This window comes from Empidonax traillii, unplaced genomic scaffold (assembly GCF_003031625.1).
Source record: "Empidonax traillii isolate 1590-97213 ecotype Southwest subspecies unplaced genomic scaffold, ASM303162v1 scaffold185:size1678824, whole genome shotgun sequence".
NCBI lineage: Eukaryota > Metazoa > Chordata > Aves > Passeriformes > Tyrannidae > Empidonax > Empidonax traillii.
The window spans coordinates 64,593-82,351 of NW_020955378.1; the positions used below are offsets into that span (position 1 = coordinate 64,593).

The window sequence follows — 17,759 nt, forward strand, 5'->3', positions numbered from 1 at the left end:
AGAGGGTTTTCTAAAAATGTTTTTTGTTTTATATATTTTTATATTTTTTATATTTTACATAAAACATAATTAAAACAATTTTAAATTCAGCTGCTTAGTTTTGCTTTTTCTCTCGCATTTTGATGTATTTTATCTTTCTTCCATTTTTCAATATGTTTCTTAGCAAAATGCTCAATTTTTTTTGTGAGGCAAACGTTGTAGGTAAATATTGAAATCTTTTTAAATGTTTGCATTGCCATGAGATAAGATCTGAGTTACATTTTTACCCTTTAGCTTTCATGAAACCAGGAAGCCTTGATGAGCGGCTTTCACAGTAGCCAAGTGGGTGTGAGATAGGTGATTTCTGGACTTGCTGTGGTTCTTAGTATCACTCTGTGGTAGGTAAACACTGATACTGAGGAGGTTATCACCAGGAAGCCACGTGTCACTAGCAGGATAAATATACTCTTTCCTGGGCTTATGTTTTATAGGGCTTATTGCCTTAAAAGACTCAAAAAAGAAATACAATAACAAAAAATTAAAAGCCATCCTAACCGTGCCTACTTTTGTTCTCTTTGGATGGATGTTCGGCATAATGTAACTTATCAATTTTAAAAGTACCCTAGAGTAAAGTTTCCTTGCCATGTCTGTGTAAACCAGCTCTAGATCTGTCTTTATGATTTTGGTTTCACCTTAGCTCCAAAAGTGAATGAGATTTTTTGGGGGAGAGAGAGGACTTGATTTAGGTATATGCCTGCGGGGTACTGCATTCTCTCTCATCATCTGAAAAGTTACAAATTTAAGGCTTTTGCCATTTAAAGCTGGTATTTTCTGAACAGATGGTGAGATTTCAGCCCTGGGTAACCCAGACCCATGTGGAAAATCAAAAATTCAAATGCTGGATCTGAAGCTTGCTGTGAAAGTTCACATACACAAAGGAGGACGCACACGGAGTTCACAATATTCTTTTTATATGACTTATACAGTGGTCTTGGGATTCTCATATTTAAAGTAACGAGAGGAGAGGAACTTGTTCAGGAAGCATAATTTTCCAGCCACTTGGTATTTATGTTCAGGTTTAGCCATTAAGCTTTATAGCAAGTCTTCCAGAGTGCAAAGTTTATATTTACTTGTACAGCAATAAAGGATTGATGTTTGTAATGAACTTCGAAGACTGACTCACTGAGCCTGCTTACAAAAACACAGAGTTTATCTGATGGACATTTCTTGAAAAAAACATTTTTGTGTCAGATCAAATCTGCACATTTACATTAAAAAGCATCTATTCTCCTCTAAGAGTGGATTTTTTGATGAGTTTTGTTGGGTTTTGTCTCTTTTTTTTCTTTTTTTCTTTTTTTAATCATGAAAAATTGGGGGATTGCAGACTTGAAGCTTATACAGAACGTATTAGTTCCCTCACTGTTCAGAATAGATCTCTCTGTTACTGATAAAATCAGTCTCGGATAGAAGATACCATACAATGAAAGAACAATATTAGAAAAACGAACTGCCTCTAGTGGCATTCAGTTCTGTTTGAAATTTAGAATTGAGAAAGTGTGTTTTTTGTAATGGGAGCACTTTTGTCAAGTCTTAAGATAACATGAGATTTGTGCAAACTCTGGATCACATATATTTGTTGATTTGGGGCATTACCAGTGCACAAAGTATTCAAACCACTAATTGAGCTTGTGGGAATGCTCTCATTTTAGCTAATTCTCAAAGAATGCAGCCACTGAATGGTTAGGAGTATTTAGTATATGTCTCTGTGATAAACCTAGCCCAGGAGAAACCATCTGATGCACATGGTACTTATAAGCATGGCTTTAACGTAGTCTAAGGAACTTAAAAAAATAAATATTTATAATTTTTCAACTTTTTTTTCTTTCTGTTGGCTTTCAGTTGAAAAGAACCGAGTGTGCTTTATGGTAATTTTGTGCTTATGAACAGTGCTAATGAATTCTATGTGAAAGTGGAATAATGTACAAAAAAATGAAGCACACATTTACTTACACATGAGGTTTTGTTGGATGGGGACCTGTGTGTGCAAGTGGAACAATGGCCCAATATTTAGAGCTTTAGGGGAATGCCAGCTGAGGATTTTAATTTGCTACAGATTTCTTGTGTGGTTTCAGTCTAACTTACTTACAGGATTGTCTAAGTAGCTGTTTCTCTAAATTAGTCACATCTCCTTCCCTCTTCAGAAGTTGAAGAATGGTAGGTATTTCCAGCTATTTCTGTAGAGGGAATTTGGATAACTAGTTCAGACAAGGCATCTAATATTCTAGCAGGTTAGATACCCCACCCATAGTATCTGCTACCTGACTGATGATAAATATCCTGGATGTGTAGAGAAAGGAAATCTCAGAACATATCCCCTCTGTCATGTTCTCTGTTTTCAGAAGTGTTCACAGGTGAGGTGCTGGGACAACCTGTATGGTTTACTTGTTAACTCCAAGGCACTGAGCTTTCTCTGGCTTCTCACTCACCTTCTCACTAATGTCATTGGGTGCATCGGTAATGTTGCTTGCATAGAAATCCCAGGGAGTGATCTCAGGTGAATTGCAGGTGACTTGATCCTGGACTGATTTTCTAGTCTTAAGGATGTTCCTGGGACAAATCATGTCAAGTGTATCTAGAGATTTTTCATTCTGCATTAGGTAATCTCTGAAGAGGAAATACTATTATGGGTTACTTTGCAAGGATCTAGTGAAGATCAGAGCATTCAACATTCAGTCACACTGGCCACGCCTTGCCTGGGCACAGGTTGGGTGTGACTGTCTTAGCCTGTGTCTTCTTTTCCCTTCCCATGGGCACCTAAGAGACTTCAGGTGATGAAATGGCAACATGGGTTGGCATGACCCCAGGACAGGTTGGGACATGCACCAAAGCATTTGTAAATGCAGCTTAGCCACAGCTTCAGTTACTTTTGATGATGATGAGCCATTTATATCACAACATTTGTGAAGATTAAAGATGACCAACCTGTATATTTTTTCTGGCTTTATTAACTCCTGCAGTGTTTAGATGTAAAACAAAAGGAGAAGTCAAAATATGTGGTCTCAGATGAACTGTGTGTCCTAGATCAAATGCACTGCCTTCTGTAACACAGGCCATTCCCATGACCTTCTGATCACTAAATATTAATAAAATTGTAGCAGTTTATCATAATCTTACATAAAATACCGTTGCAGCAGCTTTGGTACAATGAGCTGTGGCCTTTGTGATAGTGTGGGCTGAATTCTGTAGGCTGAATTCTAAAATTAGAATTGTGGAAGTCCGCAAGCTCTTTATATGGTAGCAATCTATAACACTATTTCAGGAAGGAATCAAGACAAACCAAATAGCTGCCATTCAAAATAAATCTTGGGGATTTTGGACAAAAGCCGCAGTGAGTCTGTATTGCTTGTTATTTTTTAAGGAAGTTTTAGAAAGAAATGCATTAATATGCACAATACAAATCCAACCCTGGAGGTCACTGAGAGTTTGCAATTTGCAAGTGCTTTAGGAATAGTTGCTAAAGATGGGAGAGGAGGAGGGGTAGGAAGTGTCAGTAGGAGAAATAGTGCTGTAGTGCTAATGAGCAGATGCTCTGCTGTGTATTGAGAGACCTCCCTGCAATTAAAAAATAGTTGTAGGTAGGAGGAGATCATTCATCTGTCTGTGTGCTGTCAGTGTACCTTGACCAGCTTTTTGTATTTCAGATGCATTTTGATTAAAGCAAAAAAGAGTTTTAGCAGTAATGAAAAAGTGAGACCTGGATGCAAAGGGAACTGCAGAACCTCTGTGCAGGCTAGTGTGCTGTCAGCTAATGGTTTCCTCCCAAAGTCCTGGGTCATCTGTGTGTAGCAGAACATGAATGTTCCCTGGAGCAGGCAAAGGGGCAGTTCCTATCTCACCTCTTCAGATGACAGAGTAGCCAATATTGGATTTCCCAGCCATTATCAAGGAGTCCAAAGAGGAGAAACAAGGAGCAAGAATCAAAAGCAGAGATTCCTCTGTAGCTGGTTTACTCCCTTCCACTGTGGTCAGGATAATGTGCAAGGACAGGGGGCTGGTTCCACCAGCAGAGGAAGGGTCAGCATGCTCAATTCACCCTGAGCAGAGGCATTCTCAAGCACATGTGTACCTTGTGGAACAGCGAAATTGGCTGAAAAAGAAACAGGTTCCAGAATTATTTTTTTAAACTCCAGCTTTGTACGTAATCCTGTCACATTTATTAGAGAAACACTTCAAGGTTTAGGAAGGAGGTGCACCATGCATGGGCCAAATAGCAGAGAGTAGCTCAGTAAGAGTAGCTCAGTTGCTTCAGGCATTGTTTGATTCAACATACACATTTTCCCCCTACCTTTCTACCTTTTTTTTTCCTTCTCCAGGTTAGGGGGCTTATAGCATAATTAGAAATTGAATTATTTATGAGGAATCATTAAAGTGGGTGGCTTGCAGATTAATCAAAGACAGGCGACATATGATATGAAACTGCCTTTTCCTCTGCTGCTTTCACTCATAGTGGCTTCAGGGAAGCTTAGATAAAGCATCTCGGGCTCTGAAACAAAAAAATTGAATGTTCTGCAATATTACCTCTGTGTGTGTGTAAATATCCATGAGTGTTGGGGCAAAATAAAAAATATGGGTGAGATTAGCCAAAAGAAGTGTATTCTCAGCACACAAAAGGCAGGGATAGGTCATGACTCATTATGTAGCTTTGGAAACCAGAAAATGTAATTTCTCTGCCAACTGGAGGAGTTTATGAGCCTAATGAAATTTAAAATCAGTGGGAGCTCATCTAATAGCAATAAGACATATAGTATTCTACTAATATTATGAGGAATATGTCTAAAAATAACATAGCGGCCTTTATTTATATCCTGCTGTGATACTAAGGACATATCTCTGAGTAGATAAGATCTATCCCTCTAATAAATGAGATTCAAGGCAAACCAAGTTGAGCCTTTTAGCTGTCCTGATATTTTTGTCTTTATGAAACTTACTTATCCAAAGGTATTCTGAGAAATACATGTTCATACCATCGAAATAATCTCTTTAAAGCTGTTTTTTCATTTTGTTTTAAGTGCTGTTTGGGTGCCGATGTTAGTCCTTTCAAAACTTGGTCTTTACAGTGTGAGAAATCATGTTTTTTTTTTTTTTTTTTTTAAGATCACTGGTGAATTGAGGTGATCTGAATTAGTGAAGCTGGTGATGCCTACATTTTATTAAAGATGCTTGAGGCATTATAGATTTACTGGATTTGGGTATATGGTGAAAGGATGAAAAAGGCGAAAGAATGAACTTCTTCTCCTAATTTCTGGAGTAAATAGCTTTCCATACATCTTAAATTCTTTTGTGTGTTTTCATGCTTTGAGCCTGTTGAAGGAGGGTTCATTATAATAATAATAATGATAATAGTTATCAAAAATATGCTTATAAAAGAGCCCAACAAGGAGCTGGAGTTCTTTCCATAAGTTTCTCCCTCTTGTTGGGATGCTACATAGTAGGTTTGGTCATCTGGCAAGTAACAGCAGTCCATCCCCTATGGAAACAGGTGAGCTAGCTTGTTCAGTTCAATTAATGCCTTGCTTCATTGCTTGAAGTTCAGGCTTCCTTCATTCCTCTTTAAATGGGTATGGATGCATACGTGTGTATAGGCTGACCAAATGGTACAGAACCCCACCTGTTTTTTTAAGTCAGTTTTTAAATTTCTCAGTGAACCATGAATGATAGAAGCTATAAACCTCTATCACCCATTTCAAATATACTTTTTTGTTGCTATACTGGCGGAAGTGCATGAATGTACATGAGGGAACTCTAAGATGATTTAAGCCCATGCTATCTGAGAGGTAGTATTATTTTGTACAATAAGAATAGGGATACATCATCACATTAGTATCAATTGTTTAAATTCAAGATTAGGATGCACAAGTGAAATAGTTTCTGATTGTCTTTCCTTGAGTACTCATAGTTTACACTGAACGCTCCCACATTAATTATTGTTGTAGTCTGTATTAATGAATAACTGCAACAGTGAACTCTTAAAAGGTCACTTCCTGATCAGGTGGTGTAGTAGTCAGTTTTCATCAGTGAGGTGTTCCCATAGTATTCACAAGCTGTTACTATTTCCATATAATCAACATTGCTTTGGAGTGTTTATGATTTTTGGGTTTCCCACATGCAACAGCATTAAAGCAACTTGATTTTCAAAAAGAGTTGAAGAATCCTATTGATAACCATATACCTGCACAAGGTCTATCACTTTGGTCATCCCTAAACCAGAGTTCTGTAAATAACCACTTTAAAATGCAATACAAAATATACTAACTAGAGCCTCTTCTAATTACATGACATTTAGCCAGAACCAGCTCAGTACAAGTCACCTTCTGGAGTCGCTACTATCCACTCAAGGTATTTAATATCTCGTTGTTTAATACCTTCATGTCTCTACAGTTTTTAATATCTCCAAAGATCCCATGCATATTTCAGTATTTCATTTTTCATATTTCAATTTTCCTATAAGAATGCTAAATTTGCCTCCTTGGGGTCAATTCTGCCATATAACTTTTTTTTTTTTTTTTTAACTGTGTGACTTTGATATAGCTTAATACAGTTTTGTTATATATGGTTACCTTTCCTAATTATAATTTCTACAGGCGATTTGCATACTAATATTCCAAGTTTTAACTTAGCATACCATTTTGTTACTGTTGTATGAAGATAATAGTGTTATTTATATCTATAAAGATATTGCGCCACATTACAAGTAAGCAGGGTGTTTGTTTTATACCTTTCTTGATTGTTTTTTCCCCAAGATTTTACATTTATATTCTTGAAATGGCATACTGTATGGTATTTTTTTTCAAGAAAAAGCTGGAAAACAAATTTTGGTTACTCTTTCTAGTTTAATAGTGATAAAAGATAAAAATAAGTTGTTATGGAGGGAAAAGGTACCATAAAAAAGAAGGAAAAAAGCACAAGGAAAATCAGTGGGATATTCTAAGAAACGATTGGTAATTTGGGGATGGTTATTAAAGGTATTTTGGGGGTTTTTCTGAGCACAAATTTGTATCTATTTAGAATATCTGAAGTGTCTTTTATTCTAGTACCCTTTTTGTTACTGAGCTGTGTAAATAAAGTAACTTGTCCAAACTAGCAGGCCTTTAAATATATCACACTTGCTAGTAAGCAAAGTAATATATTTATAGATGTTAAAAAAGGCTTTCTAGTTTTTGTTCATGAGCTAGTTCTTTTTTTCTAGCCTTTGCAGAACTGTGCCTGTAGCAAGTGGGTTACTAGTAGTGGATATTAGGAAGGATTCTTAGTGCTGCTTAATAGGATGCAGTTCCTGGAGTCCTCAGGGACAACACCAGCATGAATTGCATTGCTCTTTCACAGTTTGGAATACGGCCTACAATGTCTTTTGCCATCTCTCCTCCCAGTTACGTGCTGGTTTCCACGTGAGACGAAACCAGCTGCTTCTTTGCCCTGTGTTTCATGCTCAGAATAATTTTTTTTTTTAATAGCGAGCTTAGACTTTACAAATGAAAAGGCACAAACTGAATACGAAGCACAAGGACATTGTTATTTCACTGCTGTGAAAATGGAAGGACTTGAACATTTGTGGTACTTAGTCCTGTTTTTCTGCTCTGGCCATAGTCTATAATTCATGAATTCTTGTCCTAATTACAAATAATGCCAGCATTGCTGTTTTATACTCTTATATTTTTAAATTATTCCTACAATCTGTCAAATCCATTTAGGTACATCCCACATTTGCTTTTATTTATCTGCAGAGTGCAGCCTCCTTATTCATTACAGTTTGGCTGCCAGCATGGATGGAAACCATCCCAAGACGTATGTGAATTTAAATGGCAGCAGAATGACTGGCACTAGATATGTGTTTTTAGTGTCAAGGCTATGGTAATGTATATCATTAGTTGTTAAACATAGTCTGCTGTCGGCTCGGTGCCAGAGTGCTGTCTTATGTGCAGTGCCAAACCTTGCTGGAGAACGTAGCATGTTCTCTAGTTCAATTGCATATTTTCTCAGTTGTAGCTGTAGAAAAGAGACACCAAATGTAGTGACACAAAATAACTTCTGAACCATGCAAATGTGACATGAACCATCCAGTGTGACATGGAAACTAGTCTCACTTTGGGACAGGTATGTTGACACTTTTTTTTTTTTTTTCTTCCTTTTGGCCTCATCCATCCTCAGTGAGAAAATATGAGTAAAATCATCCCTGAGTATCTTTCCCAGGTCCTTGCTGATTGGGAATGTCTGTGGTGGCTTCTTGACAGTTACTTTCCACAGTCACAGCAGGAATGGGAATATGGGGCAGTTGGGAAAGTTGTTCCTTGGATAGGTGTCTCTTAACGTAGGGCATTTCCTATGGGATAGGGGGATAGCAAAGTCTGTATCACCTTTCTCTGTGTTGCTTTTCCTCCTCACTGCTCCATCCAGCTCTGACAAGTGAGCAGGAGAAGGGAGATCACCGAGTGCTCTTCCCACCTGTGCTGCAAAGGATGGGCTACCAGATGCAAAGAAAAGCCATTTCATGAAAAGTTTTGATATAATTTGTTCCCTGAATGGTAGGACTTGGGACATAAAACTAAACAGTGTTTCACGGTCAGTTTTTCTTCCCATTTTGAGGGACATCTCCATGCTGCCTCTTCTGCTGGGGTGAGGTTACAACCTGGCTCTTTCTAGGCTAACAATGTTGCCTCCACTGAAGTAGAAGACTTTGAAAGGAAAACTTGAATGTCATTTCCACATATGAACATGGAGTCATTCATGTGGTGACAACTTGCAGTTCTATCATGCCATTTGGTTTTTAATGTTGGAGTATTCTGTTATTCCTGACTAAAATTTATGTGTGCATGTGTTTGTGTGTATATATATATGTGTGCATATGTTTGTATATATATGTGTGTATATATACGTATGTATGTATTCACACATGCCCACACATTTATTTATGGCCTCTACAAAACCCAAATAAACAAAATGAAATTAAAATTAATCTAAAATTAATCTGAAGCACATTACATACAGGCGGAGCTGAGATAGCTTGGTCTGTTCAACCTCAGTAAGAGAAAGCTAAGAAGTGATGTTATACTAAATATATTATTTTCTCTCTCTGATTTTCCTTATTCTTGTTGCATGAAACATTTTTGATATAGACTCACCTTTTTTGTGCATTCTGTAATTAAATGTAAGTAACAATACTATGAAAGTGAGCTAACATATTTATTTAAATGCATTTGATGATTTTGTTGCATTGTCAGATAGTGCAGTTAGGATGTAAGATAGACTGGTATGAACCAAAAAGGAATGACAATTTTGTTTGCAAAGGCAGGGATTTAATTAGAGAAAAAATATCAGTAAGTGAAAGAAGAAGTATTTTTTATGATGAGTAATTTGAAACTCCAAATTAAAATATTAGAGAAATCAAGAAAATTTAGGTTATCTGGTATAATTAAGGTATAATCCATGGAAAGGGAAAAGGCAGTTTAGTAGCAAGTTAATGTCTCAACAGTGTTGCAGGTGAGTGATGATGGGAAATAGGACTGCAGAGAGGGGGTGAGCTTGTTGGAATAATGTGTTATAATCCAAGAATAAAAGTTGAATATTATTTGTCAGATTGGAGTATTTAGGTTTAGTTCACTGTACAGACAAATAATCCTCCTTATCTGATGTTTCTGGAGAATTATTTTTGTCAGACCCTGAGCTCCGAGCAGACAGAATAGAAAAAGAATAATTGCTAGTTGGCTTAAGTAAAATTTACTTGCTTTATTGATCATTTCTTAATAACTCTTTTTAATTATAGGTTGCCTTTATTATATAGTTTGCTCAAAGAACCCCTAAATCATCCTGTATTTTTCGTGCTGTTACCAGTTTTAATAATGATTGATTTTCAGTTGTAAATCAGACTGTATTGCTTGTGGGGGTTGTTTTGTTGTTTGTTTTTTTTTCCTGTCTCTATAAAAAGACAGTATTGTTTCTGAGGGTATGTTGGACGTTTATTCTGGAAAATTGGAATGAGATGTAGATGCTATAAATTCCATAGCCCTCACAATTGAAGTGTGCAAGGCTGAGTGTCAGCTACTGTCTAATGGCATTAGAACTTTCATTACTAATCTCTGGGAAATGGATATAGATCATTTGGTGACTGGGGAGAACTTTACATAGAAATAATCCGTGAAACAGCTAGAAATAAAGCTTAAAAGAATGCATAGATTGATTTTGATTTCCAAATGCTTGAAACTGAATTTTTTTCCATTTAAAACCAAACATTTTCTGATCTTATTCATAGAAAAAAGTATTTTAGTACAGAGTTGCATATACCTCAGTAAGTTCCAGACTGAAGCTCCAAGATGATAGCACAGGTGTCTTTCTGGGGACATGCCCGTTGTTCGTTAATGCAGACTTTACTGGGCTGCCCCACAGCAGCTCTCCTCTCCACACTCAGCAAAATAGTACTGCTTTGGTTCATCCGTAATTTAATTTATATTGACCAAAAATGCATTTTTTTTTACGAGGAAAGGTTGAGCTCATCATAAGCTATTTAACTGTGCCACTGCAGCACTTGTGCCGAGTCCTAGTGTGATGCTGTCCTTTGGGGAAAGCCACCCATTCCCTATGGCCCCCGAGTCTGTGCATGGGAAGGAGATGAGTGCAGTGCAGAGCTGAAAGCAAGGTTGGAGTCAGAGGTTGCCCATCTAATGGGGTAACCAAGGGTAAAGTAGGGTTTCATGAAAGTGCCCTCCTTCAGGGCGATGGAAACTGCGGGGTGGTTCTGAGAATAGACAAAATGGCCATGGGGTTATGAAGCCCAGTTGCAAACCTCTCCTCAGCACTTCCCACACAGCAGTCAGTGTTTTGTAGGTTCATGTAGTGATTGTCCCTGCACTCTCAGTGGCAGTACTGTCAAAGGATGTGGTTAAAAGAAGGTTGTTCATGCGTGGGACAGAAAGACGTGTGTTTATTTGTAGCCCCTTAGAAATTTTGAGAAGTCCTCACTCTTCCAGAGGTTTCCTGTTTGACTTTGTGTAAGTTCTTTTGGCTTGCACTATGTTAGGATTTTCATAAGCTGGAAGAATAATAATATTTTCCAGGATGGGTTAGTGGGATATTGCTGCTGAATAGACCATGTCAGTACATACACAGGAATGCCCGATATATTTTGTAATTATGCCAAGGTTTTAATTCAATGTTAATTTGGTGCAATGAGTTCCAACAGCTAATTATGTGTTGGGTGAAAATGTATTATGCATCAGAGGTATTCACTGAGGGTGGTTGTAAAGTGACATGCTTATCCTTAGGTTTACATTCTAGGACTTTCGAGTATTTGCCTGTGGAGCCTTAATTTTGTAGTGACATCTGTTTTGCTGTGTTTTGTTTTCAGATTTTTTTTCTATTTTTTGAAGACTTTGTGATCCTTTTTATAGTTTTTTTTTCCTAGGAAATAAATTTTTAATTTCCCAAGGTTTTTCCCCCGCTAACTGAAGGCATCTGGACCTTGTTTATAGGGAACTCATCAAGACTGTGCTAAGCAGTTTGGTATTCATGAACTAAGTTCTGTCCCTTTTAATGTAATCCATCAGTACCATGGACATGTACATCCAGGGGGATATCACAGAAGCGCAGGGTGGTTGACATTGGAAGTGACCTCTGGAAATTATCTGGTCCAATCTTCCTGATCAAGCAGAGCCACCTAGAGCCAATTGACCAGGACCATGGCCAGATGACTTCTGAATATCTCCAACAATAGAGACTCCACAACTCTTCCTGGCATGGATGATTATTTTCAACAATCGTGGATGATTGTTGCCAACAAAAACAAGTTATGATAGGCTTTTGAGGGGAATCAAAGTCTCTTGTGAGGCTGGATAAAAAAACAAAAGAAGTGTGGGGTTCTTTCTGTTCCAGAGCTTTGTCTTTCCAGCTGGATGCTCAGCACAATTTCCAGGTTAAAAATGGGTTCTAATTTGACTGTGTTTGCTTTGACCCGTGCCTCCTGGATGTATGCCTGTGACTGTTCCCATCCACAAGAACAGGACTAGAAAGTGCCTTTACTTGAGGTAAACCACAGACAGTAGGATGGGGCGGTCATGGAATATCTGGGTTTGTCCTTCTAAGGATCACTGAGCGGGCTGCATCCCAGATGAGCAGGGGGACAAACTCTCAGTGCAGGCAAGCACTGCTCATACAAGTAAAATGTTCAGCTCTCCAGAGATGACAATGCAGCCAGTGTATCAAGGAATTTACATTCCATAGGGTGGATTTCCTTCAAGAGGTCTTTGGTTGCCTATCTCTTTTTGTTTGTGTGTGAAATGACCTCTGGCAGAAATGTTAGGAAGCCCAGATCTCTTGTCCCATCCTAATAAATTGAGATTTACAAAACTACAGTGAAGCAGAACCTGAAATGTGGGTGGACCGGGTTTCATCCAGGAGTTTTATACAACGGTATAGATGGAATTAAAGTCTTCTAAGTTTAAAAGAAAGAAACAAACAAAAATCCCCACTTTTTGCTTTCTTACATTGTTTTTTTGCCACGTACAGGCTGATTTAGCTACTATGCACATTATAACATATAAATAATGAATAGTATATCAGGAAAGACTTTTTTTTTCTAAGAAAAGAAAGGAAACAGAGAAAGAAAATTTGGGAAATTTCATTCTTCCTTTCAGGAAAAGGAGGAATGACATGACATAAAAAGCTTTAAATTAATTAAAGCAAAACATTGATTACATTTTCATCACTCAACAATTGTTTTGCTGCACTTCATATCTTCTGTGATGCGTGCACATCAGTTTACCTCTGTAAATTCTGTACGGCATTGTTACAGTTTATCTGTGACTCCATCATCTCTGTTGATGGATGTTCTTAAACAAATCTAACTACCTTGTCAGCTTGGTATAGTCACTGAAGGAACAGCAAAATACAGGTACAGTTTTCCTGGAGGAGAAACAGGAAAAAACTGTAGAGTTGGCCGTCACCTAACTCTGTGCCTATGGCCTATATCCTTGTTGAAGTTGCTAAGACATCAAGATCTTTACATGTATATTTCATTCACAGATTTTCTGAGCCTTTACAACTTCTTGTGGATGAAAATAAAGTTTCAGAACCTCATGTGTAATATATAGATTTGATATCAAAGGTAAAAATAAAGGACAATGAAATTTTTATAAAGTAGTAAAAGAAAGCAGGACAAGTGAAATGAATCACTTTCAGATTTTTTTATTTTCACTAGAACCACTTACAGAAGAAAGAAAGAAACGAACAAAAAACCAAACAAAAAAACTGCAACGAGTTTTTAACAACTATATTTTTTCTGCTGGAAAATTCAAGTTCTGGCCCATCCTCATCATGATGGTGGCCCTTGGACCTTTGAAGTGGCAAAGTGGAGTTCACCTCAGAAGAAATCAAGGACTGCACATTTCCTTATCCTCTACCAAATATAAAAGCAGAACTGAAATAGAGTCGCACAGTTCAAAATATTAAAAAAAATTCTCAAGGTTTATATTGAACTCCTGCTTCACAGACCTGTTCTTTGACTTACTAGCATGAGATTTTATTCTTTCATTCTAGGGAGTACTTAAGTATGATGTTAGTTGTCAGACGTCCAGTATTAAGGCTATTTACTTCCAGAAGGAATTCACTTTACTTAGTGAGGTGGCTGAACGAAAAAGATATGATGTCCAATAGATTATGATATAGATTATAACATTATTATTGCATTCTGTTGTGGTTATGGTGTTAACTTCTGTGGCAGCTAGCACAGTCACTTCTGCTTTTTGAAAATAAATTCATAATTGGAGTCTATAAGGTTTTTTTGAGCATACAATATATTAGGACAAAACTAGGTAATCAAGTAAAATAATTTAATGAAATTAATAGGTTTTTATTTTTAATTAATTTTATTAAAAATATTAAATAAAATTTACTTTTTGCTAGGATTCTTTCATTACCTTTATTGGTAGCCTAATTAAAAAGGTGAAAATTACATTAAATTTGATTGCTGAAAAGGTTTGAAAGACTGGTTCAACTCCATTGTCCTAAGAAAGACTTTATTGTTTCACTGAAAGAAAAAAAACATACAACAAGAACCTGAAAAGGCCTCCTGATTTAGAATTTAACAACTTCCCATTGGAGAAACACATCTAAAATATAGTAACATCAAGAACTCCCCAGAACTAGGGATGTCTCCTCTTAAAACTGCTCCTAAAATTTCTCAGTGAAAGACGACTGACTGCATTTTAGACTTTTCAAAAAGTGTAATGGGGTCTCTGAGGTACGTTCTTTCTTTCACTTGTGTTAAGCAAAAGCACTATAACTTTTAAAGGCGTTTAAATTTTAGGGGGTTGTTTAGCCTTTGAAAGCCCAGTAGAAATATTTGTATAGATTCTATCAAACTAGCAATTAATGCTTTTTTACTTCTCACTATGTAGTTTGACTTAAGCCTTGAAGTCTTTGCAGTTCAAATGCTGCAGCAGCCTTCAGAGGAACTGAGAAATGAAAGGCCCTGCAAACAGACTCAGGTAGTTTCAGCCATAAGCACTGATTTGCTGAGTAGATGTCCAAAAAAAAAAAAAAAAAAGATCCCACCCAACAATGGACCACCCACATGTACAAAGTCAGTATTTGTTCAGAGTCAACTCAAGCACTTTTAACTGTACTGTCCAGTTTTATATTTGAGAATAAATAGCTTCCGACCAATTTAATTTGAGGTAAGAATAATGTGGACACATCTAGAGTTCAAAGAAAAAGTGGCAGGCAGAAATGACCTCTCTAAATTTAATTAGTACTCTCATTCTGTCTCACAGTACATAAGTGTCCATCAACAAAAATGTTGCCAGATCCAATTATCACTAATTGGTAGTTAATTTGACTGGGAAATACAAGGCTAAGTATTTAGGGGCCAACCCTGAACTCATTAACATAAAGGACAAAAATATTAAAAATATTAGAAATGAGACAGAAAAGTAATGTAAATGTATCTCTGTATTGGCTCCAAGCAATTGGTTGTGGATCTGATGGGGTGCTGGGCTACTAACAGACCAGTCCAGTAATCGATGTGCAGGAAATCGAAGCCCTTGAGCATTGAAGCTAAGTGTGAAACTCCTTGGGAAATGGGTTAACAAAAGGAATTTACTTTACTTGGCACTTAAAGCTTCCTTTAGTGACACGTTGTAAACTATTAAAAAAGAGATGTAGCTCCCATGGTGTGTACAGGAAGCTTATAGACTTTGTGAAAGGGCATTTTTCCAAAAAAAATCTATTCTTTTTTGTATTTACAAAAGAAGCCACAAAATAATTGCAAATGGGCTGGACAGTGGCTTTGCAATGAGATAGATCTCTTTTCATTGTGCAAGAAATGAGTGTCTCTGTGTAACAAAGGGCATGGGTGATGTTTTATATTTCACTCCTCATTTTCCTCTTCCCTCTGGCAGAACTATTTAATTGGTGGTTAGTGGAACTCTCTGCACTTTAGAACTTCACTGCTTTTAATTCAAACAGATACCATGACTGCTCAAAACTACAGCTGGTTCTTCTGTCTGCAAATCTATTCGGTATTTCTCTTCATATTGAATAGCCATTTTTCCTTATGATCATCAACATGAAAAAATTATCCATCGTTTCTGTGAAAGCTCCATTTACTGCCCCTGGCATGGTTTGTGCATTACCATGTTGACGATGGACAAAATGCTTTTCTTGAGGGAAAAGAGAAAAGAGACCTATTTCATTGTCTTTTATTCTCTGGACACTACTGGTCTTTAGTATTTGGCCTGGAGTACATAATTTATAGTCATCAAAGAAATAAAGTGAAAAGCAGTACATGGGCAGCAGTGAGGAGAGAGATTGTGAATCACAGAATCATAGAATGCTTTGGGTTGGAAGGGACCTTAAAGAACTTAGAATACATTGCCATCTTCCCCTACTACGTTTTGCTCCTCACTTGACCTTTGCAATACGTGCTAGTTCCAAAGTTTCCAACTGCTTGCTTGAGGGGCCCCATCCATCTAGCATCTGTGCAAACCACGGATGGAATAAGACCAACCTATTTGTTCCAGTGGGAGAAGCAGGAGGCATCACATGAAATTTTCAGACAACAATCTGAACTCGAGGAAGGAGACGGGACCCATGATACAGCTGTGCTGTCTCTCGGGGCTGCAGGTCTTCAGAAGGGCCTTGGGGTTACAGGTAAAGGTGCTGAGCCAGTTTATAAAGAAAAATCCTTCAAGGCTCTTAAACAGGAGAGCATCATGTGGCGCTCAGGTTATGCTTGAATGGCAAATGTTGTAAATTGAGCACTTACCTTCAAATACAGTCTAAAGCACAGGGTAATGGGCCAAAGTCATTGCTTGCATACATTGGTGCGAGTTTTTAAATTCATTGAAATTACCTTTTTTAATAACAAGAATAAATTTTGACCAAGTAGCTTAAACTGTGAAGAAGTGTCTAATGAAGTATCACTGGGCGGATTTGAAGTTTGGCCTGGATTAACATCATCTTTAATGATCTGGAAGGAGACAGTCAGAATGTTCATTAAATGTGCATGGTATACAAAGTTTGGTTTCAAATACCATTGAAGGTACAAAACCACAGAGGAGCAGAGGAAAACAACTAAAACAGAAAAGAGATTCATCTCAGTAAAATGCAGGTTGATAAAGGTAATGATTAATATTCTGAATTACAGTGTAGGAAGTAATGTTGAGAGAAAGAATGATTTCAGTAATAATAACAACAACAGAAACAACCATATTAAAACAATAACAATATTAAAAAATCGTGTCTACACTCTATTAGTGGGATCACACCATTGATAAATTTCTTTGAACAGAGATGCACAATAGGTAGATATGTAGGATTCTGGAAATGTTAAAATATTGAGAGATTGGAAAGAAATCAAAGGAATACGTACAAGTCTGTCAATAACATTAAGGGAGTTGATTTCAGAGCAGAGGTTTAAAAAACATATACAAAGTATCAGAGGCAAAATATATTTTCAGGGAGGAGTTAAGGTGCTGGAGGATGCTGTGGTGCACTGATGAGGATGAAAATGACTCATGTGTGTTCAGGGTAACACCATGGGCTGACCGAAAAAGGGGAGTGGACTCAGAGCAGTGAAGATCCAAACTAAACATAAGGATCACCTGGGGTAATTGCCTCCAAGTTGGTTGGAATTTACAATTTCTGTGTGTTTTAGCCTATGTTTAGATAGGCAAGTGCTGTTTTCCCCATTTACCTGCTGAGGTATTAAGGATGCTGCTGGACAGCACTGCTGAGTTCTTGTGGGCTTTTGCTGCTGGGAGGGGATGGATCTGGGCACACTTCCTTACAAGAGAGAAAAGCAAAAGTGCCTTCAGCTGTAAAGACATGAACTAAGGATACAGATAATTAATGAGGATGTTATTTTTATTTAATGTTCTTTTTTGGCAATATGAAGCCTCCAAGTAATGCTATTTGAATTTATTTTTATTAATCTATTCATTTATTACTTTTTTTTTTATCTTCTTTTCTAACATTGAGGATCTGGTAACTTTACTACATTTTACCCTGAATGAGGCAGGTATTTCAAAGACTGTTTTGCCTCAAGTATGCCTTTGCTCTTCCTTTTGAATTATCACTTTTATTGGAAATAATTAAGAAAATACTTTTTTTTCAAGCATGTTGAAATTAGAAATAAATGGTTCAGAAGAAAACCACCAGTGTTTCTTTTATTCCAGAGCAGTTTCAGGATGATGGATATCTTTGCAAGAAATATTTCTTCATTAGTATCTTCTGTT

The 17,759-nt window shown here is 37.1% G+C and overlaps 1 protein-coding gene and 1 long non-coding RNA gene across 2 annotated transcripts in view; one reads left to right on the forward strand and one right to left on the reverse strand.

Moving 5' to 3' along the window:
- CACNA2D1 (calcium voltage-gated channel auxiliary subunit alpha2delta 1) overlaps positions 1-17,759 on the forward strand; it is a gene marked incomplete at its 5' end in the record, with an annotated part of 351,550 nt that overhangs the window by 55,321 nt on the left and 278,470 nt on the right. The window lies entirely within an intron of this gene.
- On the reverse strand, positions 12,663-17,304 carry LOC114058717. The gene is made up of 3 exons (XR_003571528.1): positions 17,219-17,304; positions 13,516-13,648; positions 12,663-12,927 (listed from the first exon to the last, which is right to left on the reverse strand). It is a non-coding gene; the product is annotated as an uncharacterized LOC114058717 (long non-coding RNA).